Source organism: Eschrichtius robustus, chromosome 8 (assembly GCF_028021215.1).
Source record: "Eschrichtius robustus isolate mEscRob2 chromosome 8, mEscRob2.pri, whole genome shotgun sequence".
NCBI classification, from domain to species: Eukaryota; Metazoa; Chordata; class Mammalia; order Artiodactyla; family Eschrichtiidae; genus Eschrichtius; species Eschrichtius robustus.
In genome coordinates this window covers 49716758-49743558 of record NC_090831.1, presented here as the reverse complement: position 1 = coordinate 49743558, position 26801 = coordinate 49716758, and the positions used below count along the sequence as shown (strand labels likewise).

At 36.9% G+C, this 26801-nt stretch overlaps 1 protein-coding gene and 1 pseudogene across 2 annotated transcripts in view; one reads left to right on the top strand and one right to left on the bottom strand.

The window, feature by feature from the left end:
• Positions 1 to 26801, top strand: part of SEMA3E (semaphorin 3E) — a 260934-nt gene that overhangs the window by 17559 nt on the left and 216574 nt on the right. The window lies entirely within an intron of this gene.
• Positions 5420 to 8112, bottom strand: LOC137768700 (histone H2A.N-like; annotated as a pseudogene).

Here is a 26801-nt window from a genome sequence, read left to right as displayed (position 1 = left end):
TATCACAATATCTAGAAAAGAGTAAGAACTTATTAAATATATGGATGCCTGTGTTGTGTTATGGTCAATCTGTCTTTTCTGGGTGCTCGTTCTACCCAAGAAACACGTGGGAAAAGCTAAACTTCAATGGCACAAAGGAATCTTTCTTTACCCTAGGAGGGCCATAAATAGCCTGTTCCCAGATAACTCCAAATTTATTCACAAATATGGTATCCATAAACTTAATCAATCTTAAGTTGGTGTTATTTTTTTCTTGTTGTGGAAGAATACTTTTTAGGGGCTACTCTACTATGTATGAATTCCAGATCATTGTCTTTGTTGGATAAGATCTACTACATGAAACGACCTTTTAAAAAACCCATCCAGCAGTGATTTATAATTTCCTCTTTCATAAAATCACTTAGTTACCAATGTATCCAAATTATAAACTCTGGTAAAGGAAATGGAAGCTCTTTATATTCTATGACACAGTTATGGAAAAATATTTGCTGCGGTTAGTTTCATCCCTTTATAGTTAACCTCCTAAGGGCATTTATTGGCCCTCGTATATGAAATGGAAATTGGTCATTCTCAAAGGAGGATTATATATATTCGATAAATAACACTGCAAAGTGAAGATTATATAGGAACATCAAACATAAAAAATTTAAAAATATTTTAATGATGAAAAGGAATTTATTGACTATAAAATATTTTAAATTATGCGAAAATATATTTTACACTTTGTATTTCCTATTTAAAATATTCCTAACATATATTTTGGAATTTTAACCAAGATAATGTTTAAGATGAAGAATGTAAAGAGTGTGAATTGGAATTTTTGAAGAATGTTTCCTGACAGAGGTGGGATCTCAGATCTCATCTGGGCCTTGAAGGACAAGTAGGACTTCAGGAAAGAAAGAATGAAGAGGAGGGCATCTCAGGCTGATGCAAAGGCAAAAGTGATGTGGAAGTTGTGGCTTTTCAGGAGAAAGCTGGACTTTTGAAAAAGAACAGGGAATGCCATTGAGTAAGTAGACTGGTGCCATTTTACCAGATACTTTCTTTCTTTCTTTTAGAAGATATAGAAGTGTGACAAATTGTGGTTTTTATAAAATAAAAATTCAAATATAGTTTCTTTTCCTATTCTGGCAAAATGTCCCATCTTAGAACTAGTTACGTCCAACATGAGATGTATGGTGTTTCTATTTGATCTCGAATGTGCTTGTACAAAAATTAGGAAATGCAAAAACAGATGTTTTCTTATGTAAAAGAGGTCATAACATGAACGACAGTTGCCCTTGCTACTTACATCAAGTTTTGTTATAATCCAGATATGTCTATATTGTGTGTCACAATTGCTGCCGTAGTTGGAAATGTTTTTGCAGTATGTATACTCCCATTTGCCAAAAGCTTAAGAAAATAGACTCACACATAATTAACAGCAGCTATTTTCCCCCAACTGAACCTAATGACTGAAATCACAAGTCGTTGGAAAAGGACCCCAACAAATTCACTAGTTCATGGTCTAATTTCTTCAAGGGCATACGTTTAACCTACGACAGCATAGGTACTTACTGAGGACTTTTTTTTTCCTTTGTTAAATCAAGCTAATCCATTTTACTAACTTTAGGCAGGATTGTTTAAAACCATGCCTGATGAAAAAATTCCATTTAATAAATAAAACCCTCTGGAGAGAGAGAGATTCCACAGCAAGCTCTTAATACTGAGCAAAGCTTAGTGTTTAAAAAGTTTATAGCAAACAAGTTCTTTATTATATCTAAGGTAACTCCCCCATGCTTCTTCCATTTAAGACCATTTTCTCTAGTGTCGTGTGGTTCACTTACAATAGAATTGTTTTATAGTTGCTCTAATCTGCCTTTAGGTGGGAAGGTGTGGGTGTATGTGTACAAACCTCTGTCCTTGAGTGTTAAAAACAATGATGGAGATCTATAAAGTGTGGCATTATTAAGTTATTCTTTTTATGACCTTAGAAGTCTCATGTCATTTTCACCTATAAATTGCCTTTCTTTAAAAATAGAAAGAGGCTTCTTCCCCTGCCAGCTTCAAGGAGCCTCCATGTTCACTCACGGCTGCCCACATCATAGTAAAGCCCATCTGAGCCTGTTTTTTTCTCTGAGCCATAGTCTAAGCTCTTATATTTTCCCTACATTTTTCTTATCATCATTGTTTTATTCTCTCTCCACATCCCTCAATGCCACGCTATCTGCTAAGTAGGGGGTTTAAAAACAACCTTATGTGAATTAAATGTTATCCATAATGTAAACTTTATAAACAATATATTCACATTTTAGAAGTGTTTGGAGGCATCAAATCTCAAATTAAGGGTAACAATGGTAGTAATTTCAGGTTACTTGTAGAGATATACGATATATGGGTGTCACAGAAACCCTGAGAACAGTGCTGGACACAGAGAAGGTGCTCAATTGATATTAGCTCCTGTTATTAGCTGTGATGAAGATGGTGACAGTGGTGGTCTTGTCTAAATACGTCAGAGTACGGGCTGTATTGTATTCGTTTGTATTTTCTGCAGGGAATATAGTGCTTTGTTCTATTCATAGATATATTCAGTACATACATTCATACATGTATTCAGTAAGTATGCATTTGATTCAACCACATAAAATCCTCTACTTAAGAATGATAGGAAGTTACTTAGACATTTATGTTTTGTGAAGAATCATTTGAACTGTTTATTAATCTTTGAATTCTTCATTGTTTCATGGTAGAATTGCACATCCCTATCTCCCCTTGGAGGTTAACATGGCTTTGTGACTTGATTTAGTCAGTTAAATGAGGTCAGAATTGACAAATGCCACTTCTGTGCAAAAACCTTCAGAAATTAAGACCAAGAGTGTGATTTGTAACGTTTCCTTATCCAGCCTCAGCAGTCACAAATGCACTTGCCAAGATGGAGGCTCCGGTACCCTGGGTCCCAGACTTACTTGATAAGCAGGGTCCCCCTTGAATACTTGCCTTGGTTACATAAACTGAGCTAGAAATAAACATCTGTTCTTTGAAGCCACTGAGATTCCCGGGGTTTTGGGGTTTTTTGTTTTTGTTTTTTAACATCTTTATTGGAGTATAACTGCTTTACAATGGTGTGTTAGTTTCTGCCTTATAACAAAGTGAATCAGCTATACATATACATATATCCCCATATCTCTTCCCTCTTGCGTCTCCCTCCCTCCCAGCCTCCCTATCCCACCCCTCTAGGTGGTCACAAAGCACCGAGCTGATCTCCCTGTGCTATGCGGCTGCTTCCCACTAGCTATCTATTTTACATTTGGTAGTGTATATAAATCCATGCCAGTCTCTCACTTCGTCCCAGCTTACCCTTCCCCCTCCCCGTGTCCTCAAGTCCATTCTCTACGTCTGAGTCTTTATTCTTGTCCTGCCCCTAGATTCTTCAGAAGCTTTTTTTTTTTTTTAGGTTCCATATATATGTGTTAGCATACGGTATTTGTTTTTCTCTTTCTGACTTACTTCACTCTGTATGACAGACTGTGGGTCCATCCACCTCACTACAAATAACTCAATTTCTTTTTATGGCTGAGTAATATTCCATTGTATATACGTGCCACATCTTCATTATCCATTCATCTGTGGATGGACAGTTAGGTTGCTCCCATGTCCTGGCTGTTGTAAATAGAGCTTCAATGAACACTGTGGTACATGACTAGGATTAATCTCCAAAATTCACAAGCAGCTCACGCAGCTCAATATCAAAAAAACAAACAACCCAATCCAAAAATGGGCAGAAGTCCTAAATAGACATTTCTCCAAAGAAGATATACAGATTGCCAACAAACACGTGAAAAGATGCTCAACATCACTAATCATCAGAGAAATGCAAATCAAAACTACAATGAGGTATCACCTCACACCGGTCAGAATGGCCATCATCAAAAAGTCTACAAACAATAAATGCTGGAGAGGGTGTGCCGAAAAGGAAACCCTCTTGCACTGTTGGTGGGAATGTAAATTGATCCAGCCACTATGGAGAACAGTATGGAGGTTCCTCAAAAAACTAAAAATACAACTACCATACGACCCAGCAATCCCACTACTGGGCATGTATCCTGAGAAAACCGGGGTTGTTTTTTATTGCAGCCTAACCTATCCTCTCTTGACTGACAACTGGCAACACATTTATTTGGGAAGAAAACATTTTTGCTCCTAGACATGACTAAGCAAACTGCTTTTTTCCACACACAAATGAATTATGTTCAGGTGTCACTCCGCATAACTGACTGTGCCATGCCAACTGTCTCTATACTACATGCGGTGAAATTCTTCCCTTACAAGGAAGAAACATAGCATCTGTTGTATTTGAACAGGAAAACAGCTTCTGGCTGGCTGTCCACAGTGCTGAATCGGGAATAAAATCAGTCTGGCTGTTTGTCTCCTGGATTGTAGGACTTTGGAGGAACGTGAGCAGCTAGACTTACGCATATAATTGTTATCTTATCCTCCTTTTTCTCTTGGCTCATGCATTAGAAAGTATAGAGTGAAGTGACAACTTGGGACAGGTATAGTTGTTAAATAATCACTTGGGACTTTCCAGAGCAAACACAGCAACTCCTCTGTCTTATTAACAGCAAGAAAGACTGAAGGGTGGAGAAAATAATCCTCACTTCCACAGACTTGGTAATTCTCTGAGAGATTCAACCATATTTCTGGAATTCTTGTTTCCCTGCCTTTACATATGAATATTGTTTTATATTTTAAATGCTTTAAAAAATGCTGCATCCTTAGAAGTCATTTTTGTTGCCTTTTTTCAGTAAATGATTACAATGAAAATTACATTTCATATTCTCTAATGGTAAGGAGTAGGAAACTGGGATGAAATATGTAGTTTTAGTGACAACTAAGAGAGATATATGAAAAAATATTATTTTCAATTTGTTTACACCATCCTCAAGAGTACTGGTCTTGAGTTTGTTCTTATTTTTTTACATTAGTTTTACTCTCTTGGTGTTAAGAGTGAAAAATTATGATCAAAAGTTGACCTATGGATTGTGGAATACAAAAGACTATTAAATGCAGAAAAAGTACAAATAATCTTCATTCAAAAGCTTTGTTAAGTGTATTAATATGGATTTTTAGGTTTGAATAAATATAAACAAATATATATATTTGTTTATATATATAATATGTATATAAACATATATATAAAAATAAATATATATATATATATATATATATATATTTTGGGGGGGGGGGGACGGTTTTCCTTTATTTTTTTCACAAATTAAGTCAGAGGACCTAGAGACCAGGTGTGTAGCACCGAGTGTCCTGTTGCAGCAGTTACTTCTCAGATACCTTGTCTTCCAACCCAGCCCTCTGACATATCCAGTTTTTTTTTGACAAGTGCAATCATTTCAACAACAGGGCCGTTCAGATCCACTTCATTTATTCAGAAGCTCTTCTGAGAGGATCTCTGCTTGACTGCTTCAAGGATCTCCCTGCTGGTAATGGCTTTTCTGTGGTTATAGAAGGACAGTCTCACTGCCTCCAGGCTAACCCGTTCCAGTTGCTAATCCTTCAGAAAGCCCAGTGCATCCAAGACCCAGGAACACCTGCTGAAGTCTGGGTGGGTTTGCTTTAGGATTTTCCCCATGAAACTAAAATAGGTCTCCTTCTTCCTCCTCCTCCTCTTCCCAAAGGTGGAACTGGCCCATTCGTATTTCTTTTTGGCTGGGATATAAATTGTAGTTTTCTTAGGAAATTGTAGTCCATGAAGTAAATGAAGTGCACATGGAAGGCTTAATCCAAATACATCTAGCTCAGACCACTGGCCTAATGATTGAAATATATATATGCTAGTTGTTGAGTAATACTTTGAATAAAAATCAATAAAGTAGGTTAAAGAAGATAGAATGTGTCAGGGGTTCTGCTTTATATAGGGTGATCAGGAAGAGTGTCTCTGATGAGTGATATTTCAGTAGAGAACTAAAAGAAATATGGAAGCTTAGGAGGAAAACATTATGGACAGAAAGACTGTCAAGTGCAAAGGCATTGAAACTAGAGGGTCATTGATCCATTCTAATAGTGAACTGAGCAGGGAGAGATAGAGGTGAAATTAGTGAGGCAGATGGGGAGCTAACCTGTGGGTCTTGTCTACCATGCTGAAGAGTGGACTTCAGCTGCAGGAATAGGAAACCGTTGGAGTTCTGAGTTACAATGACTTGGTCTGACTTTCAGATTGGAGAGGTCACTGACTATTGGATAAGCAGGTGATAGACTTTAGGGACAAGGTCTGAAACAGAGAAACCAATCTGGAGGCTATTTTAGTAGTTCAGGTAAGGGAACTTGGTGGCTTAGAGGTGAGTGGAATTGATGGAGACAGAAAGAAAAGATGTGGATATTAAAAGTAGATCCAACAGAATTAGCTGATAGATTCTTATGGGATGTAAGAGGAAGAGAGGAGCCAAAAAATGATTTCAAGTGTTTTGTCCTAAACAGCTGGAATTGTGGAGTTGATACTTTCTCATAGGAAATGTTGCTGGAGGAGTAAGTATGCAGAGAGATTGTGTGGTAGCTGAATGGGGACCTGAGGTCAACGGGAGTGATGGCTAAACGTGGGTGGCGTACCACATGCTTGTCTAGTGATGGAATGATCTGGTGAGAGGGAACAATTGATGATGCAAAAGAGGGAAGAAAGTCCTTGATTAGGTGAGAGATGGGATTTATTAAAGCAGAGAAGAGGCTGGGCTGTGACAGGAATGCAGAGGGCAGCAGGGTATAGGAGTATTGATGCAGGGGCTTAGGTAGAATTGATGGTGGTGGAAAAACTGGGGACTTCTCTTTTTACAACTTCTAGTTTCTCACTTATATGTGAAGCCAGGTCCTCCACTGTGGGAGAGGAAGGAGGAAAGGCACGTGTATCATTTTGCTGGGGCTGCCAATAACACATACCACAGACGAGGTAGCCTAAACAACTGAAATTTTTTTCCTCACAGTTCGGGAGACTAGAATTTCGGGATCAAGGTATCGGCCAGATTGGTTTCTTCTAAGCCCTCTCTCCTTGGCTTGGTCATCTGTGCCCTGTGTCTTCACATGGTTTTCCTTCTGTGTCTGTGCCCTAATCTCCTCTTCTTATAAAAATACCAGTCACATTAATTTAGGGCCCATCCTAATTGCTTCATTTTAACTTAATTACCTCTTTAAAGAGCCTATCTCCAAATACAGTCACATTCTGAGGTACTGGGGATTCGAATTTTAACATATAAATTTGGGGGACACAATTCAATCCATAAAAAGGTATTGGAAGTTTGAGGAGAGTATGATATAATTCTCGAGAATGGGCTCGGGACATTTAGGATTGTATGGCAATGTTTCAGTTAATGCTATAAACATGTTCAGTCACAGTCACAGCATTGTAATATTCATAACACTTAAGAAACTCAAGGGATAACTTAAGTTTAAAGTTTTAATAACTCGATTCATGCCAATTAAATGTAAAAACTATTTTCTGTACATATACTCTAGTTGTATAGAAGAGAAAAAAGAAAATAATAATAGTAGCTCTAGATTCCTTTACTATGCATACATATGTTCTAGGTATTTTTGCCAAGTGATTTGCATTTGTTATTTCATAAATTATGCCCACAGAGGGTCAAAATTAGAAAACTAGAAAAGCGGGGGAGATAGGTAGAGTGAACTCTCTACATCTTTCATCCCATGACCTTCAGACTAAAGTCCAGCTTCTGCTACTCTCTACAACAGTCTTATATTCAGTATGAAAAGTCTATGTGCATTCTCTGCTTTGGGTATTTAATACATAATATACATTTTTTTCAAAATTTATTTATAGTTTGTCTTTAAATCCAGATTTAATGTTTTCCACAAATATCTTGATTTTATTTTACGGTTCATTTTAGCAAATTTAAAAATTGTTTATACAAATAGAGGGGAGTCTCTTTGGCTTTCTTAAAACTTATCCATAATCACTCAGTATGCGATGTTTAACTTTATTACTGTAATGTTTAAAATACAGTCGAAAATGAAGAAAACACATAGCAAATATTTAAGTAGGAGACTAACATACATGGTTTCAACATACCTTTTTGTACTATTGATGGGGCATCCTCTGAAACTCATGGTCATGCTATATGATCAAATATAATCAGCAGTGGTTAAAAATGTTACTCAGAATGTTATTTTTAAGAGAGGTGGGACCAATTCTAAGATGGTGGAGTAGAAGGATGTGCGCTCACTCCCTCCTGCGAGAGCACCGGAATCACAGCTAACTGCTGAACAGTCATTGACAGGAAGACACTGGAACTCACCAAAAAAGATACCCCACATCCAAAGACAAAGGAGAAGCCACAGTGAGATGGTAGGAGGGGCGCAGTCACAGTAAAATCAAATCCCATAACCGCTGGTTGGGTGAGTCACAAACTGGAGAACACTTATACCACAGAAGTCCACCCACTGGAGTGAAGGTTCTGAGCCCCACGTCAGGCTTCCGAACCTAGGGGTCCAGCAACAGGAGGAGGAAGTCCAAGAGAATCAGACTTTGAAGGCTAGCAGGATTTGATTGCAGGACCTTGACAGGACTGGGGGAAATAGAGACTCCAATCTTGGAGGACACACACTACAGATGTCCGTAGTGTGTGCATTAGGACCCAGGGGGAAGGAGCAGTGACCCCCTAGGAGACTGAACCAGACCTACCTGCTAGTGTTGGAGGGTCTCCTGAAGAGGCAGGGGGTGTCCTTGTCCCCGTGGTGAGCCACGGGGACAAGGACACTGGCAGCAGAAGTTCTGAGAAGTACTCCTTGGCATGAGCCTTCCCAGAGTCCGCCATTAGCCCCACCAAAGGGCCTGTAGCCTCCAGTGCTGGGTCACCTCAGGCCAAACAACCAAGAGGGAGGGAACTCAGCCCCACCCATCAGCAGATAAGGGGATTAAAGTTTTACTGAGCTCTGTCCACAGCCAGTCCCACCCTTCAGGAAGCTTGCACAAGCTCTTAGCCTCATCCACAAGAGGGCAGACAGCAGAAGCAAGAAGAGCTACAATCCTGCAGCCTGTGGAACAAAAACCACATTCACAGAAAGACAGACAAAAGGAAAAGGCAGAGGACTGTGTACCAGATGAAGGAACAAGATAAAACCCCAGATAAACAACTAAATGAAGTGGAGACAGGCAACCTTCCAGGAAAAGAATTCAGAATAATGATAGTGAAGATGATACAGCACCTCAGAAAAAGAATGGAGGCAAAGATCGAGAAGATGCAAGAAATGTTTAACAAACACCTAGAAGAATTAAAGAACAAACACCTAGAAGAATTAAAGAACAAACAAACAGAGATGAACAATACAATAGCTGAAATGAAAGATACAGTAGAAGGAATCGATAGCAGAATAACTGAGGCAGAAGAACGGATAAGTGACCTGGAGGACAGAATGATGGAATTCACTGCTGCGGAACAGAATAAAGAAAAAAGAATGAAAAGAAATGAAGACAGCCTAAGAGACCTCTGGGACAGTAAATGCACCAACATTCCCATTATAGGGGTCCGAGAAGGAGAAGAGAGAGAGATAGGACCTGAGAAAATATTTGAAGAGATTATAGTCGAAAACTTCCTTAACATGGGAAAGGAAATAGCCACCCAAGTCCAGGAAGCGCTGAGAGTCCCAGGCAGGATAAATCCAAGGAGAAACACGCCGGGACACATAGTAATCAAGCTGACGAAAATTAAAGACAAAGAAAAATTATTAAAAGCAACAGGGAAAAACGACAAATAACATACAAGGGAACTCCCATAAGGTTAACAGCTGATTTCTCAGCAGAAACTCTACAAGCCAGAAGGGGGTGGCACGATACATTTAAAGTGATGAAAGGGAAGAACCTACAACCAAGATTACTCTACAGGGCATCTAATCTCATTCAGATTAGATGGAGAAATCAGAAGCTTTATAGACAAGTCAAAGCTAAGAGAATTCAGCACCACCAAACGAGCTCCACAATAAATGCTAAAGGAACTTCTCTAAGCGGGAAACACAAGAGAAGGAAAACACCTACCAAAACAAACCCAAAACAATTAAGAAAATGGTAATAAGACCATACATACTGATAATTACCTTATATGTGAGTGGATTAAATGCTCCAACCAAAAGATACAGGCTTGCTGAATGGATACAAAAACCAGGCCCATATATATGCTTTCTACAAGAGACCCACTTCAGACCTAGGGACACATACAGACTGAAAGTGAGGGGATGGAAAAAGATATTCCATGCAAATGGAAATCGAAAGAAAGCTGGAGTGGCAATACTCATATCAGATAAGATAGAAGTTAAAATAAAGAATGTTGCAAGAGACAAGGAAGGACACTACATAAGGATCAGGGGATCAATCCGAGAAGAAGATTTAACAATTATAAATATATATGCACCCCACACCGGAGCACCTCAATACATAAGGCAACTGCTAAGAGCTATAAAAGAGGAAATCGACAGTAACACAGTAATAGTGGGGGACTTTAACACCTCATTTACACCAATGGACAGATGATCCACACAGAAAATTAATAAGGAAACACAAGCTTTAAATGACACAATAGACGAGATAGATTTAATTGATATTTATAGGACATTCCATCCGAAAACAGCAGATTACCCTTTCTTCTCAAGTGCACACAGAACATTCTCGAGGATAGATCACGTCTTGGGTCACAAATCAAGCCTTGGTAAATTTAAGAAAATTGAAATCATATCAAGCATCTTTTTTGACCACAATGCTATGAGATTAGAAATGAATTACAAGGAAAAAAACCCATAAAAAACGCAGACACATGAGGCTAAAGAATACATTACTAAATAACCAAGAGATCACTGAAGAAATCAAAGAGGAAATCAAAAAATACCTAGAGACAAATGACAATGAAAATACGACAATCCAATACCTATGGGATGCAGCAAAAGCAGTTCTAAGAGGGCAGTTTATAGCAATACAATCCTACCTCAAGAAACAAGAAAAATCTCAAATAATCTAACCTTACACCTAAAGGAACTAGAGAAAGAAGAACAAACAAAGCCCAAAGTTAGTAGAAGGAAAGAAATCATAAAAATCAGAGCAGAAATAAATGAAATATCAACAAAGAAAGCAATAGCAAATATCAATAAAACTAGAAGCTGTTCTTTGAGAAGATAAACAAAATTGATAAATCTTCAGCCAGACTCATCAAGAAAAAGAGGGAGAGAACTCAAATCACTAAAATTAGAAATGAAAAAGGAGAAGTTACAATGGATACCGCAGAAATACAAAGCATCATAAGAGACTACTGTAAGCAACTCTGTGCCAGTAAAATGGGCACCCTGGAAGAAATGGACAAATTCTTAGAAAGGTATAACCTTCCAAGACTGAACCAGGAAGAAATAGAAAATATGAACAGACCAATCACAAGTAATGAAATTGAAACTGTGATTAAAAATCTTCCAACAAACAAAAGTCCAGAACCAGATGGCATCACAAGTGAATTCTATCAAACATTTAGAGAAGAGCTAACACCCATCCTTCCCAAACTCTTCCAAAAAGTTGAAGAGGAAGGAACACTCCCAAACTCATTTTACAAGGCCATCATCACCCTGATACCAAAACCAGACAAAGATACTACAAAAAAAGAAAATTACAGACCAATATCACTGATGAATATAGATGCAAAAATCCTCAACAAAATACTAGCAAACAGAATCCAGCAACACATTAAAAGGATCATGCACCATGATCAAGTGGGATTTATCTCAGGGATGCAAGGATTCTTCAATATATGCAAATCAATCAATGTGATACACCATATTAACAAACTGAAGAATGAAAACCATATGAACATCTCAGTAGATGCAGAAAAAGCTTTCAACAAAATTCAACACCCATTTCTGATAAAAACTCTCCAGAAAGTGGTCATAGACGGAACCTACCTCAACATAATAAAGGCCATATACAACAAATCCAAAGCAAGCATCATTCTCAATGGTGAAAAACTGAAATCATTTCCTCTAAGCTCAGGAACAAGACAAGGATGTGCACTCTCGCCACTGTTATTCAACATAGTTTTGGAAGTCCTAGCCATGGCAATTAGAGAAGAAAAAGAATTAAAAGGAGTACAAATCGGGAAAGAAGAAGTAAAACTGTCACTGTTTGCAGATGACATGATACTATATATAGATAATCCTAAAGATGCCACCAGAAAACTACTAGAGCCAATCAATGAGTTTGGTAAAGTTGCAGGATACAAAATTAATGCACAAAAATCTCTTGCATTCCTATACACTAACAACAAAAGATCAGAAGGAGAAATTAAGGAAACAATCCCATTCACCAGTGCAATAAAAAGAATAAAATACCTAAGAATAAACCTACCTAAGGAGGTAAAAGACCTGTACTCAGAAAACTATAAAACACTGATGGAGGGGCTTCCCTGGTGGCGCAGTGGTTGAGAATCTGCCTGCCAATGCAGGGGACACGGGTTCGAGCCCTGGTCTGGGAAGATCCCACATGCCACGGAGCAACTGGGCCCGTGAGCCACAATTACTGAGCCTGCGCGTCTGGAGCCTGTGCTCCGCAACAAGAGAGGCCGCGATGGTGTGAGGCCCGCGCACCGCGATGAAGAGTGGCCCCCGCTCGCCGCAACTAGAGAAAGCCCTCGCACAGAAACGAAGACTCAACACAGTCATAAATAAATAAATAAAAAGAACGTGAATTTCTTTAAAAAAAAAAAAAAAAAAAAAAAAAAAACACTGATGGAAGAAATCAAAGATGACACAAACAGATGGAGAGATATATCATGTTCTTGGATTGGAAGAATCAATATTGTGAAAGTGACTATACTACCCAAAGCAATCTACAGATTCAATGCAATCCCTATCGAATTACCAATGGCGTTTTTTACAGAACTAGAGCAAACAATCTTAAAATCTGTATGGAGACACAAAAGACCCCGAATATCCAAAGCAATCTTGAGGGAAAAAAACGGAGCTGGAGGAATCAGACTCCCTGACTTCAGACTATACTACAAAGCTACAGTAATCAAGACAATATGGTACTGGCAGAAAAACAGAACTATAGATCAATGGAACAGGGTAGAAAGCCCAGAGATAAACCAGTCAACTACTCTATGGCAAAGGAGGCAAGGATATACAATGGAGAAAAGACAGTCTCTTCAATAAGTGGTGCTGGGAAGACTGGACAGCTACATATAAAAGAATGAAATTAGAACACTCCCTAACACCATACACAAAAATAAACTCAAAATGGATTGATGACCATTTTGTAAGACTGGACACTATAAAACTCTTCGAGGAAAACATAGGAAGAACACTGTTTGACATAAATCACAGCAAGATCTTTTTTGACCCACCTCCTATAGTAATGGCAATAAAAACAAAAATAAACAAATGGGACCTAGTGAAACTTAAACATTTTGCACAGCAAAGGAAACTGTAAACAAGACGAAATGACAACCCTGAGAACGGGAGAAAGTATTTGCAAATGAATCAACGGACAAAGGATTAATCTCCAAAATATATAAACAGCTCATGTAGCTCAATATTAGAAAAACAAATGACCCAATTAAAAAATGGGCAGAAGACCTAAATAGACATTTCTCCAAAGAAGACATACAGATGGCCAAGAGGCACGTGAAAAGCTGCTCACCATCACTAATTATCAGAGAAATGCAAATCAAAACTACAATGAGGTGTCACCTCACACCAGTTAGAATGGGTATCGTCAGAAAATCTACAAACAACAAATGCTGGAGAGGGTGTGGAGAAAAGGGAACCCTCTTGCACAGTTGGTGGGAATGTAAATTGATACAGCCACCATGGAGAACAGTACGGACGTTCCTTAAAAAACTAAAAATAGAACTACCATACGACCCAGCAATCCCATTACTGGGCATATACCCTGAGAAAACCATAATTCAAAAAGAGGCATGTACCACAATGTTCATTGCTGCACTGTTTACAATAGCCAGGACATGGAAGCAACCTAAGTGTCCATTGACAGATGAATGGGTAATGAAGATGTGGCACATATATACAATGGAATATTACTCAGCCATAAAAAGAAATGAAACTGAGTTATTTGTAGAGATGTGGATGGACTTAGGGATTGTCATACAGAGTGAAGTAAGTGAGAAAGAGAAAAACAGATATCGTATATTAACACATATATGTGGAATCTAGAAAAATGTTACAGATGATCCGGTTTGTAAGGCAGAAGTAGAGATACAGATGTAGCGAACAAATGTATGGACACCAACAGGGGAAAGCGGGGTGGAGGGGTGGTGGTGGCGGGATGAATTGGGAGATTGGGATTGACATATATACACTAATATGTATACAATAAATAATAAGAACCTGCTTATAAATAAAATTCCAAAAAAAATAAGAGGTAAATGAGAGAGAGGAATAAATTGTATATGGTATAATGTTTAAATTATCTTTCTCAATACAAATTAATTTGTTAGACATTTCTCTATACTTTCTCAATACCTAGAAATTTGTCAGATGGCTTTACTTTTACTTCTTGGCAGGCATCCCTTGAATCCTTAAAATGAATGAAATTTTATGCTGCAAGTTGTACCACAGTGTACTTTTCTTTCACTTAGCTCTCTCACACAATGAGACTTGGGATTTTACCAACTTTGAAGACTTATCTGTACTCATAGCCATTTGGGTTGCATGCCATTTGAAAACCAGATGAATACTATGGAATCTTTAGAAAAATTCAAAACTTTGCATGTACGTTCAAAACATTGCATCCAGATTCAAGCAATTCATGGATTCCTATAAGACAGCCTGTGAATATCCATGGACTTCAAATTATAGTGCTTCTACACTAACGGTAATAGCCTGGTTATACCAATTATGACTTATCTTGATGGAATATAATATATAACAGGAACAGGGGGATGTTTATGATGAACTAAAGCATGAAGAAAGCAAAACACAAAGTTATATATGTACTATGATTACAATGATATAAACTACACATCTCGACAAAAATATTTTTAACTCATATAAAACAAAAGTAGCTGTCTAAAAGTAGTAGGATTATGAAAATTTTTCTTTTAAAAATTCCTTATTTTTAAAAATGCTATATTGTTTTGTATTAAAAATAATATAGTAATATGAGAAACCTACAGAAGAGATAATCTATAACCTGGACAAATGCAATCATTCCTTAGGTGCTCATTGAACATCATTCTTTTTTTATTATCTTTTATCATCCTTTTTGTTCTCTTGACTGAAGCTAAAATAATCATTAAAAAAAATTCAGTCTGGTTATACCATCTCTGCAATTAAAGCTACTCAGTAGCTTCTGACTAGGGTCTCCAAGTCTCCTTTTCATGAGATGGCCTTGGCCCATCTCCCTACATTTCCCCCACTTCATCAGCCTTTCCCAGAAAAAGCCTACTCCTCCTTGCCTCTCTGCCTCTACACTTGACTTTGCACAATCATCCTCTTGTCCTCCTGCTGTCCTCTCCTAAATCTTACTCATCCTTTAGATTTCAGCCCCAACTTTAATTGTTAAGGAAAGATCCTATTTATTCTCCAGCCTGAGAGCAGTACTGCATTATTCACACATACAAGCATTCTGATTTTAATTTCATAGATTTTTTTTGTGGAATGAATGACTAATAAACCCACAAGACAGTTCATATTTTTTGTAAAACATTAAAATATTAAAAACATGGAGTTTTCTTTTTATATATATAGATAATACTGAGAGCAAAGCATTCCAATTGAGTAATTTAATCAATACGGGCAACCCACTCCCATAATATTAACATATGTAAGGCAAGTCCTCTTCAAGATAGTACAGGAAGGAAATTACAAAGGTAGAGAAAGTGCTCGAGTGGAGAAGGTATTTTATAACACTTACAGTTTATTTCTTGAGATTTAGGCTGATAATATGACCCCAAAACATCCAGCAATTTTCAAACGTTCAGAGAAAATGAAAGTCAATTAAGTTTAAAAAAAAATTGAGTCAAACATGTTATTTGTTGTCATGTGGACACAATAGCTAACTGATTGAATCTGTATTTCTTTTAAGTTACATAAGTACTGCCTTAGGTCATTTCACACTGGGGGGTTCAAGAGGAAAGACAAATTAGCTCAGTGGGTGCTAATCTCAACATCATCTCTATGGTTGGAATAGCACTTCTGAGTGTTCGTATAGAAGTTCAGCCTTCTTGAACTATTTCCAGTTTTACCAACCAGAAAGTGTTGGTACAAGTTTGCGTAGCTTCATTCCTGTGGACTTAACATTTAAGGAATGGTGGTCTATATCACATCCTGCATTTTGCTTCAAGTAGCCTTAGTACAACAAAGATCATGAAATTACACTGTTTTTAGTTTTAATTTCAAATATTCTTGGAAGCTTTACTTTAGTAGATCCTATTCTGTAATCTTATATTGGTCACAATATAATATGCAAATAGGAAAATACATATATTTGTTTAAAACCATAATATCCAACCTGACATTTTTAATCTCATGAGATTACCCAGGAGGGGACTTCCCTGGTGGCGCAGTGGTTAAGAAACCGCCTGCCAGTGCAGGGGACACAGGTTCGATCCCTGGTCCAGGAAGATCCCACATGCCACGGATCAACTAAGCCCGTGCGCCACAACTACTGAGCCTGCGCTCTAGAGCCCGCAAGCCACAACTACTGAGCCCACGTGCCGCAACTACTGAAGCCTGCAAACCCTAGAGCCTGTGCTCCGCAACAAGAGAAGCCACCGCAATGAGAAGCCCCTGCACCGCAACGAAGAGTAGCCCCCACTCACCGCAACTAGAGAAAGCCCGTGCGCAGCGACGAAGGCCCAAAAATAAATAAAGTTAAATCTTAAAAAAAAAAAAAAGAAATAAAGATTACCCAGGAAATGGATGAGCTGCTAAAATATTAAGGCTAACAAATCATCAATTCAATGGCGTTTTATAGGTCACCCTGACCAGAAGAACTGTTAACCATTTTGTTCCCTTCATTCTGTAAATCAAGACTTTCAAAGGTTTTGCAGCTTAGAATGCATCCAAGGCAGTAATCTGAAAGTTTTCAATTTTCTTACCAGGTACCATCACCTAAACCTGCTGAATGCTGAGTAGATATCTAATGATTGCTGTTCACCAAAGGGCAATTAGGATTCTGGTCTCAAAATGTTTAATAACATATTTGAGAGATGGAAACTTTTATTATTTGTTTCAATTGTTCTTAATTTTAAAATTGTATCTTTGTACATATTTAAAAGTTCATAGAATAAAAGGTTTCTATGCATATCTAAATAGTAAGGAAAAAAACACTTAGGTTTAAAACCAAAAAATTGGATCACGTCTGCTTGAATTCCATCTAAGAGCCCTAACAGCCAGGTATTTTTTCATAAATTATAGACAGCTTGATTCAGACTATACACATAGCACTTAAATGGAACAATATATCTGAAGAGAGGCATTCCCTTTCTTTCTATACATTTATTGCTTCTTAAACAAATTTTGCTTCACTTTCAGGTGTAAGGGATGAAATTCCTCTCTCCTCCTCTTTAAACCTATTTGCTTTGCAAATGTACTAATGCACTTTATTCTAACAGTTAAAGAAGAAGTGCTTTATCAGTAGCTAGAACAATTTCACTTTCCAGAAATGTGATTATATTCAAGTTCATTAGGTGAACCATGCAGTTAGGGATATCAATCTTCCCTTTCGGTACCTGAAGAAACTTCTGACAGTGGGTGATTTGGCAAGATAAGCTCTACACAAATTTAACTTCCTGTTCAGTTTCTTAGCACCTTAATTTTCTTACAGCTTTTAAAAAACACATGTGCAAGAGGAGTAGCCAAATCCAAAGAATGCAAGTGATGGTATAAATACTTGTTATAAGTACTGTTGTGTTGCAATAGACAGCTCCAATGATTAAATGGCTAGGTTTTTATACAATATTTTAGATGAATGCAAAGGTTTACAGCAAACAGATTATATTCATGTGGCTTAAAGGATTAGAAAATATTTACTTTTGTGAGAAAATCATTGAACTTTTGGTCTTTTTCTTTACACTTTAAAAACTGTACCTATCTCACTGCTGATATTAGAACTAATTTTTTAAAGAACTAAACTTAAACTAGCACAGGGAGCAGAGTACCTTCTGATTTCCTTAATAAAATGTCTATAGCAGCATCTAGTTTTGTTCAGAAAAGGTGGGCCATTTTTCTATATGAGTAGTTATAATTTAAATAGTATTAGCTTTCATGTCATAAAAATATGAGACCTTTTCTCACTTCCTCTACCTAGTAGTAACTTGAAGATATTCCTATTCACAGTATAAAGCAAAAAAGAATCCACCATAAAGTTTTATGTTTTTTTACTCCTTTTTCTCTTTTATGTTTCACCTTCCTCATATAGCCAGCAAGCACTGAAAATACTTCAACACTTGTATTAACGTATGAACTTCAGGGGTTTTTTTGGGGGGTGGGGTGGGGAAATGAGAGTTAACGATGTACACATTCATACTGTGCTTGTAAATGCTTTATTATTCCCAGAAGTAGGGGACTTTGCCCAGTGGGTAAGTGGTATTTCTTGGAGAAATATAGTGTTGGGTTGGAAGCTTATTGAATAAATACTATACAACTTAACTATTTTTTCTTGAACAAGTATCTATGAAACTCCATATTTTTGGTGGACTAAATATCAGTTTCAATTTCACTTAACAAATATTTATTGAGGACCTACTATATGCAACTTATGATACTCAAATGAGTCAAATATCCAAAGAACTTTAGCTGGTGAGTCAGGTTCACCTGGAATATGCAGGGGAAGAGTGTTCAGAAAGGGATCTTATGTGCATATCACAGTGAATAGGATGGATCAAAGAGAGTAAGTAGTTAATCCAAGTTCATACAGTAAATAAATGGCAAAATGGGACTTCAGAACACAAATTTTGTCTGAGTTAAAGCCAAAGTGGCTTTCATTGAATTGTATTGACTTTTGTATTAGTTTCCTATTGTTTTTTTTTTTTTTTTTTCCTATTGTTAATGTAGCAAATGATTATAAACTTAGTGTCTTTAAACAACACAGAGTTATTAGCTTGCAGTTCTGGAGGTTGCAAGGGCAACTGTTCCCTCTAGAAGCCCTAGGAAGTATCCATTTTCTTGTCTTTTTATAGCATCTAGAGGCCACTTACATCCCTTGACCTGTGGCCTCTTCCTTGAATCATTTCAAACCTCTGCTTTCTTCATCACACCTCTTGCTCTCACTCTGACCCACCTGTTCCCTTTTCACAAGGACCCTTGTGATTGCATTGGATTCACCTGGATAATCCAGGATTATCTCCCATTTCAAAAACCTTAACTTCTTTACAACACTGAAGTCCCTTTTGCTGTGTAAGGTAACATATTCACAAATTCCAGGGATTAGGGTGTGCTTGTCTTTGGGGAGGCCATTATTCAGCCTACCGCAACTCTCTAGAGCCTAGTTCATTCCTACTTAATTTTGCCATTGGAATTTATCTTTCAATCTTCTTTTTGCATCCTAACTTTCCACTTACTTCTAGTTATCCTTATTTCTCTAAGATTATGACCCTGTTTAGCAAAAAAAAAAAAAAAAGCCACAATTTTTCTTTGTTTTACCTTCATACTGCTTGAGATTCTGCCATGCTTCTAATAGTGAATATTTCTTGGTAGTGGTAATTCCTGGATTTTAATTTTGATGTAATCCGTCTGTTTCTTGAGAAGGACTTTGAGGAAAAGTTTTAATTTTGACAGAGATAGAAACAAAGAGAGAGTATTTTATTTTGAAGGATTTTGATGAACAAAGGCCCAGAGCAAGATGTATAAGGTAGAACCAAATAAAATAATGTTACCTAGTCTATAGGGAACATTTGATAGTCTGTAGGATGAGAGAGGAAGAGTAAAATATGGGAGCCATTTTTCAAAAGCCCTCAAATTAATCAGTAGTATACTTATGTAATATGATTGATGGAAAAAATGATTATTATTGCAAAATTAAGTTTTCTACAAATCCATTACTGATAAAATGTGTTTATTGTGTGGTAAATGCTCATTTTTAAAAAGCTTGCTCTTTTTATACACTGACCTTTAAAATTCCAAAAACGTCTTTCAAAAACAATTGTACTATTTATTATTTAGAAACAGATACACACACACACACCAACACATTAGCAGGACCTCATGCAATGCTGGCTATAAAACAGGATTGGAACACTATAGGCATATACTTTTGAACAAGGGTTTATTTATTCTGCTTATCTCATTAGGTAGTTCTAGTGATTTTTAATACTATTGAATGGTTTTTTGAATGTCTGAATGTGGAAATTAGTCTATATGTAAACTGCCAGGTAGTAAATGCCCAATGGGCCGTCTATATACTCACTTCTGTTGTATTCGTCTTGTGTAGAACTACTCATATTTATGTAACAAAAATCAACTTAATTTTACAGTCATTAAGGAACAGCTATGAAAGTATTTAATAGCTATAAATTAACCTTGGAGCAAAAGTTTTAAATTATTAAATTTAAGCTCCCAATAGAAATGAACTATTTTGTCATTCACTAGATTAAAATGATTAAATTCCTTCTCTCGTGTCTCATATTCACATAGGAAGTTTTGTACTTTTGCTTAACCACAAAATACTTTACCCTCTAGAAGGAAAAAAATAATAATCTCATAGCTTTTTAATGAAAGGGACATTGTGTTCTGTATAACTTAATGTTTCCTCTGGATTTACTATTTTAGAAAGGGCTAGAAGTGGAAAATGTTAGATGCTAGTGACTTACAATGACATCATTCTGTAATTAAAATGTGTACTTAATACTTCACTAAGACTTTTAAAACCACAGAGCTTTATCTACTTTCATTTTTTGCTCTCAAAAACTTGAGTTCTTAGAATTTTCATATTGGACATTATTTTCTGAAGTGTGATAAAAAATAAATCCAAACATTTAAGCAAATTTAACTCAGAGCTATTTTGCCTACAAAAATTTTCCTAGAGACTGTTTATAAAGAAAAACTTCCATAATGTTTACTGCTTATAAATTTATTTAGCTGATCTTTACTAAGTGCCACATATTTAGGGATGCAGTCTTATAGAGATATGAAGTATTAAGAGATATAAAAATACATAACATACAGATTTTGTTCTAAGGAGAAAATTGATATACAGTTAAGTACATAGCATGTCATGGGTTAAGTGCTGATAAAGACATGTAGAGATGCTGTAGAAGCACAGAGGGGTATCACAACAGGTTTTCTGGAGGTAAATTATGTTATCACTAAGCCTTAGGAGCCTTGTTGATTCTGAGTATTTGATTCCTTAGGAGAAGATTGGAATTCTCCTGGCTTAAGTTCTGCAAATGTCCAGAGCAGCAAACTGCAGGCATTATTAATGCAGCATATTTCCAATGAGAGGACTCTAGCCTGTATAATAGCACCGACTCACCATTGATTTTTATATATAAACACTGACTTAGTTGTCTACCTGGGAAAGCAAAGAATGGATGAGTAAAATCCAAGATCACTTTATAAAAGCCACTAGGATTCAATACTTTATACTATTTAATTATTTCACTGCTTTCCCTCACTAACTCATTTACTAAAGTTGACCAACAGAATAAAATGGCATCATTTATCATGGTGCCATTCTTACAGTCTTTTAAAGGATCTCTAAAACAGTTACATTTTAATATTGTGAAAACTTGAAATATATAAAAAGATACTGGAGAAATGCTAGACCCAGGATCTCACTGCATTTGTTTTGGCAGTCCTTGTGCTATCTGGATGATCCAGCCTGCACCTACCACCGCAGGTAGATTTAGCTAACCTCTCCCCTAGCATTCTCAGCTTCAGTGGAGCCAACTACCATAAATCTCCATATTCATGAGAGACTATAGTACATGTGAGAACCTTTTGGAAACCACAATTGATATGTTTATACGAGGTTTTATAATAATAGTGCAAAGTTAGTTGCAATGCCTTCCAAATATTTTTCTTCCTCTCAATTCCCAGAAATACACCATCAGATGAATGTGGCCATTCTTTTAATCTAAATTATTTCTAATTCCTTGTCTCATATATATATTCTTTTGTACCTATATATATTTTCCCATTAGGATAATTTTTTCTTCATATCAAATTTTGAAATATTAGTTCTATAGGAACAGTGAGGGATAATGGTGAAGTATTTGAATTGAGTTTGATATTAGATTACAACAACTTGACCCTATACTATCTACAGAGTAAATTTTCCATGAATTCATACTGTTACCACAGCAATAACCAAGAAAAATAGAGTTGTGTTATATTGTCTTATCTATGTTTAACCTATGTTTGGACAAAGTTGAATATAGTCCAGTAAAATGTAGCATCAATTACTGATTGGAAATGTACAAGAGACTTGTAAAGCTTGCTAAACTGAAACAATGTGTATGAATGTATTCATAGGACACTTTCTAATTGGTAGGACAGTTCATGGAACCACAACTGAGTGAAAGCTGGTAACAAAAGAACTAGTGTTGAGCAAAACACAGTCAAGACAGTAAAATGGATGGACATAAAAAACAGAGTGCTAAGACAGTGTATTGATCTAATGCATTCTTACCAGAGAGTCCATAGAGATGGAATATTACAGAGTGAATATCACTGAAGGCTCTCCTTGGCAGTGACACATTTTCATTAGCAAAAATAACTACCATAAAAAAGTATCAAGGTTTTCGACATGAGATCTGGGTCCTACAATAACCAGAGACCTTCATGATCAAAACTGGCTAGGCTTAGAGCATGATTTCAAGTGTTTTATTCTGGTTCTTGTCTAGTCTGGCTCACTGTGGCATAAGACTTTGTGTCACAATGTTAGTGTCAGAAGAGATACTTAAATAGATGTGTCCCTTGCCAGGACTATAAAGTATATGGGTGCTATCCGTAGATAGATAATTGTGCTGATGGTTCTGTAAGCTGAGTGTTAGTGTTGTTTGTAGAAGTGTCAGACTTTCACCTGTCCAACTGGTCTAGCCATCAGTTTATAGATTAATTGAGAACAGTGTGGTCGTGGTGTTGAGGGTTAAATGGGAAATCTGTAATTGGGGTACACCACTGGTAGACTGTCAGGTAAGAGAGATCAGGTTAAGAGTCCCACCTTAGGAAGTTATCATTTTCAATTAGAATATTTGACCCTACTGATATTGTTCCTCTGGGCCTAGGAAAATTTTAGGGAGCAGCCAAAAGATTCACATAAATTCATATAAATATAGGAAGGTCCAAGGTCCAAGATGCCATCATGAGATCAGAGCGTGGGGGGAGGACATAAGAAAGAGATTGGGACATGCAACAGTGTTTATGAATGTGTTAATATACGTACATATATCTCCTGTCTTTATTCATTGAGAGAACCTAGAAGCAGTGAAGTGAAGTGTCAAAAGGACACAGGAGCCAACCTAGAAGAGCTCACTATGGCCAAGGCTGGAACAATTCGAGCAACACATAAATTATGACAGTATTTGATTATACCAAGAGAATGATATAAATATCTGTGAGTCCATGCTATTATAAATAAATAAATAATAAGTGAATGGGAAAAGGGACAACTCTTTCTTATAGAAGAATTTCAGTTAAAAGTGTAGAAGAAATGAGGGAAACAGAAAATCACCATTAGAACACCATTGTAATAATTGCTGCAGGCAAGACCCAATGATGGATGCTAAAATTAGTGGACAGAAGTTTAAGGAGAAAGGGGATATTTGCATACTCACAAGCTATCCCTTCCCCAAATCTATCAATTACAAAGAAAAACATAGTAACTTTACAGTGGAGAAACCTGGCAGTTGCCACCTTACAGAATGATCAGTGTGAACATCACCAGACTTATCAAATCTTGAGTTTCTATTATGATGCACTGAGACGTAATGTATAGCTGTGGCATCCCCAATGCATAACCTCAATCGAATTTTGAGAAAACACCATACAAACCCAAGTTAAGTGACATTGTACAAAATAACTGACTAGTATTCTTTAAATGTGTCAAGGTCATGAAAGACAAGGAAAGAATAAACAGATACCGCAGAATAAAAGAGATTAAGAAGACATGACAACAATGCAATCTGGGATCCTGGATTGAACCTTGAGACAGAATAATGACATTAGTGGAAAAACTGGTGAAAGCTGAATAAATTCTGTAGTTAATAGCATAGTACCAATGTTAATTTCTTAGTTTTGATCATTGTACCACAGTTAGATTTTAACTTAGGGAAAACCAGGTGAAAGGTGTATGGGAACTCTCTGTGCTGTTTCTGCAACTCTTCTGTAAATCCAAAATCATCTCAAAATAAAGTAAAAAGAAATATAAGACTCTAAAGGAAAATAGGAATCATTTTATATGTCATGGAAATGTGAAAAACTGTGGTTTAAGCATACTAGTATTAGGATGCTTTTGGTTGCAAGTAACAGAGAAACCAACTTAATTGTCTAAAATAATTGCTTATTTAACTGAAGAAATCTTTAAAGTAAGGGAGTGCTCAATCAAAATGTTGTTCTATCAAGACTCGAACTTCTTTTAACTTAGATTCCCTTTAGTTTAGCTTTCCTTCACAAGCCATTTTATCCTCATCCAGGTAATGAGATAGCAACAGGAGTTCTAAGCTGTTCACTAGTGGCCAGAATGAGAGGCCTGCTAACTGCAGTGACTGTCTTTAAAAAGGTAAGGGACTGTCTTTCCCAGATATTCCTAGGAAAACTTCATCCCCCAAAGATCCAACTGGAATAAGTTGGATTGGACGCTCATTACTAAGCCAACTGAAAGTGCAAAGGGAATCATGTAGACTCTTTGTCATAAGCCTAGTTTCTATAAGCAATCGTTGGCCAGGGGATTTCAACTACTATGCCCCCTCTGGAGCTGAGCTGGGTGGAGCTGGTTTAAGTAGATGGACTAAAATCAAGGTCTTAGGAAGGGGAAATGATTATTAGGAAGGAATGAAACATTCCAATGTAACACATTTTTCAAAATAAAAATTGTACACATGATCTGGTACTAATAAATAAATATTCTAATATGGAAATGAAAGAAAGAATATCTGAAATTCACACCCTTCTATAAAAACTGGGAAGGTTTGCACTCATCCTCTCTTCGGCAGTGCTATAATTATTTCGGCAATCTGGTGAGACCCAGTAGGTTAACTTATTAGTCCTTTAAATTCCATCACTGATTAGTCTGACCCGTTTCCACTTGTTTCAGTCAGCATCCTTGGAAATGGTTCCTTTGTTTACATACATTTGGCGCATCTCCCATCCCTAATTTGATCACCTGCACTTGGAAAAACTGGTAATTTCATTTGAAGATTCAGGTGCCCTCATTAAGGAACAAAGCATTACATAAGCTTCCTGCTGGCTGAACAATTTTAAATTGTTCTCACATAAGCTCCTCACCTTCTTACATACAAAATGTTACATGAAAAGCAAAACAAAAGAGTGTCCTTTGACAGAGAGGGTAAAAATATTCCATGCTCTCTAGAGAGAAACAATCTTTAATTGGAATAAGCTGGTAAAGTTCTCTGTATTGGCACAACTGCCTGTGTGGAAAAATCTCAGCCACTAATGACAATAGTGTATGTGTTGTAAAGAAGGGACACAACTGGTTTATGTACCTCCAAACGCAAACATAACTTTTAACAAATGTGAAATAGAATACCTTTCACTTACTTTTTTGCATTCAAATATAGTTTTAAAAATTATTATCTACAGGTAATTAAAGTATAGTTTTACAAATGCCATCAATGGAAACCAACTTCCATTTATGCACTACATGTTTTGTTGGGTATTTCTATGATGTATGTATTTATTTTTTAACACCTTTATTGGAGTATAATTGCTTTACAATGATGTGTTAGTCTCTGCTTTATAAAAAAGTGAATCAGCTATACATATGCATATATCCCCATATCTCTTCCCTCTTGCGGCTCCTTCCCTCCCACCCTCCCTATCCTACCCCTCTCTCCCTGTGCTATGCGGCTGCTTCCTACTAGCTATGGGTTTTACATTTGGTAGTGTATATATGTTCATGCCACTCTCTCACTTTGTCCCAGCTTACCCTTCACCCTCCCCGTGTCTTCAAGTCCATTCTCTAGTAGGTCTGCATCTTTATTCCCATCCTGACCCTAGGTTCTTCATGATCTATGGTGTATTTAAAAGTATTTTAAAATATATGGATAAATTGCTCTGCACTGAGGATCAATTAAATCCACATCTGTAGATCTGAATCTTCTTTGTCAATAGATCCAGTATCTTACTGCTTGCTGGCTTTCTCAGTGTGGATACACCTTGACTGCTCAAACTCAGTCTTTTCAAAATGGAACTCATTATAATAAAACCCGGACCTATTCTTCTCCCCACATATCTACTTCTAGTTGAGAGTACCACCATCCTGCTGGTGACTTCAGTCTACGACTCCCACTATCATCTCTAATTCCTCCTAGCTGCTTTTCAGCCTCTACATGCTGTTACTAAGTGCTCTTGATTTTATATCTAAGTGTTCTTTTAATCTGTGCTTTCCTTTTCATTCCCACAATGATAAACTCGTTAAGATAGACTACATATTTTCTAGCTGGTCCAAAATTCTCTCCCTCTCTCAGCAACCCCTTCCCCGAACACACACACACACACACACACACACACACACACACGTACACACAGACACACATACACACACAGCTCTCAGAGATAATTATTACTACATGGATTTGATTTTATGATATTGTCACTCCCCGCTTCAAAATATTTGATGGCCAGTGAGGTAACTA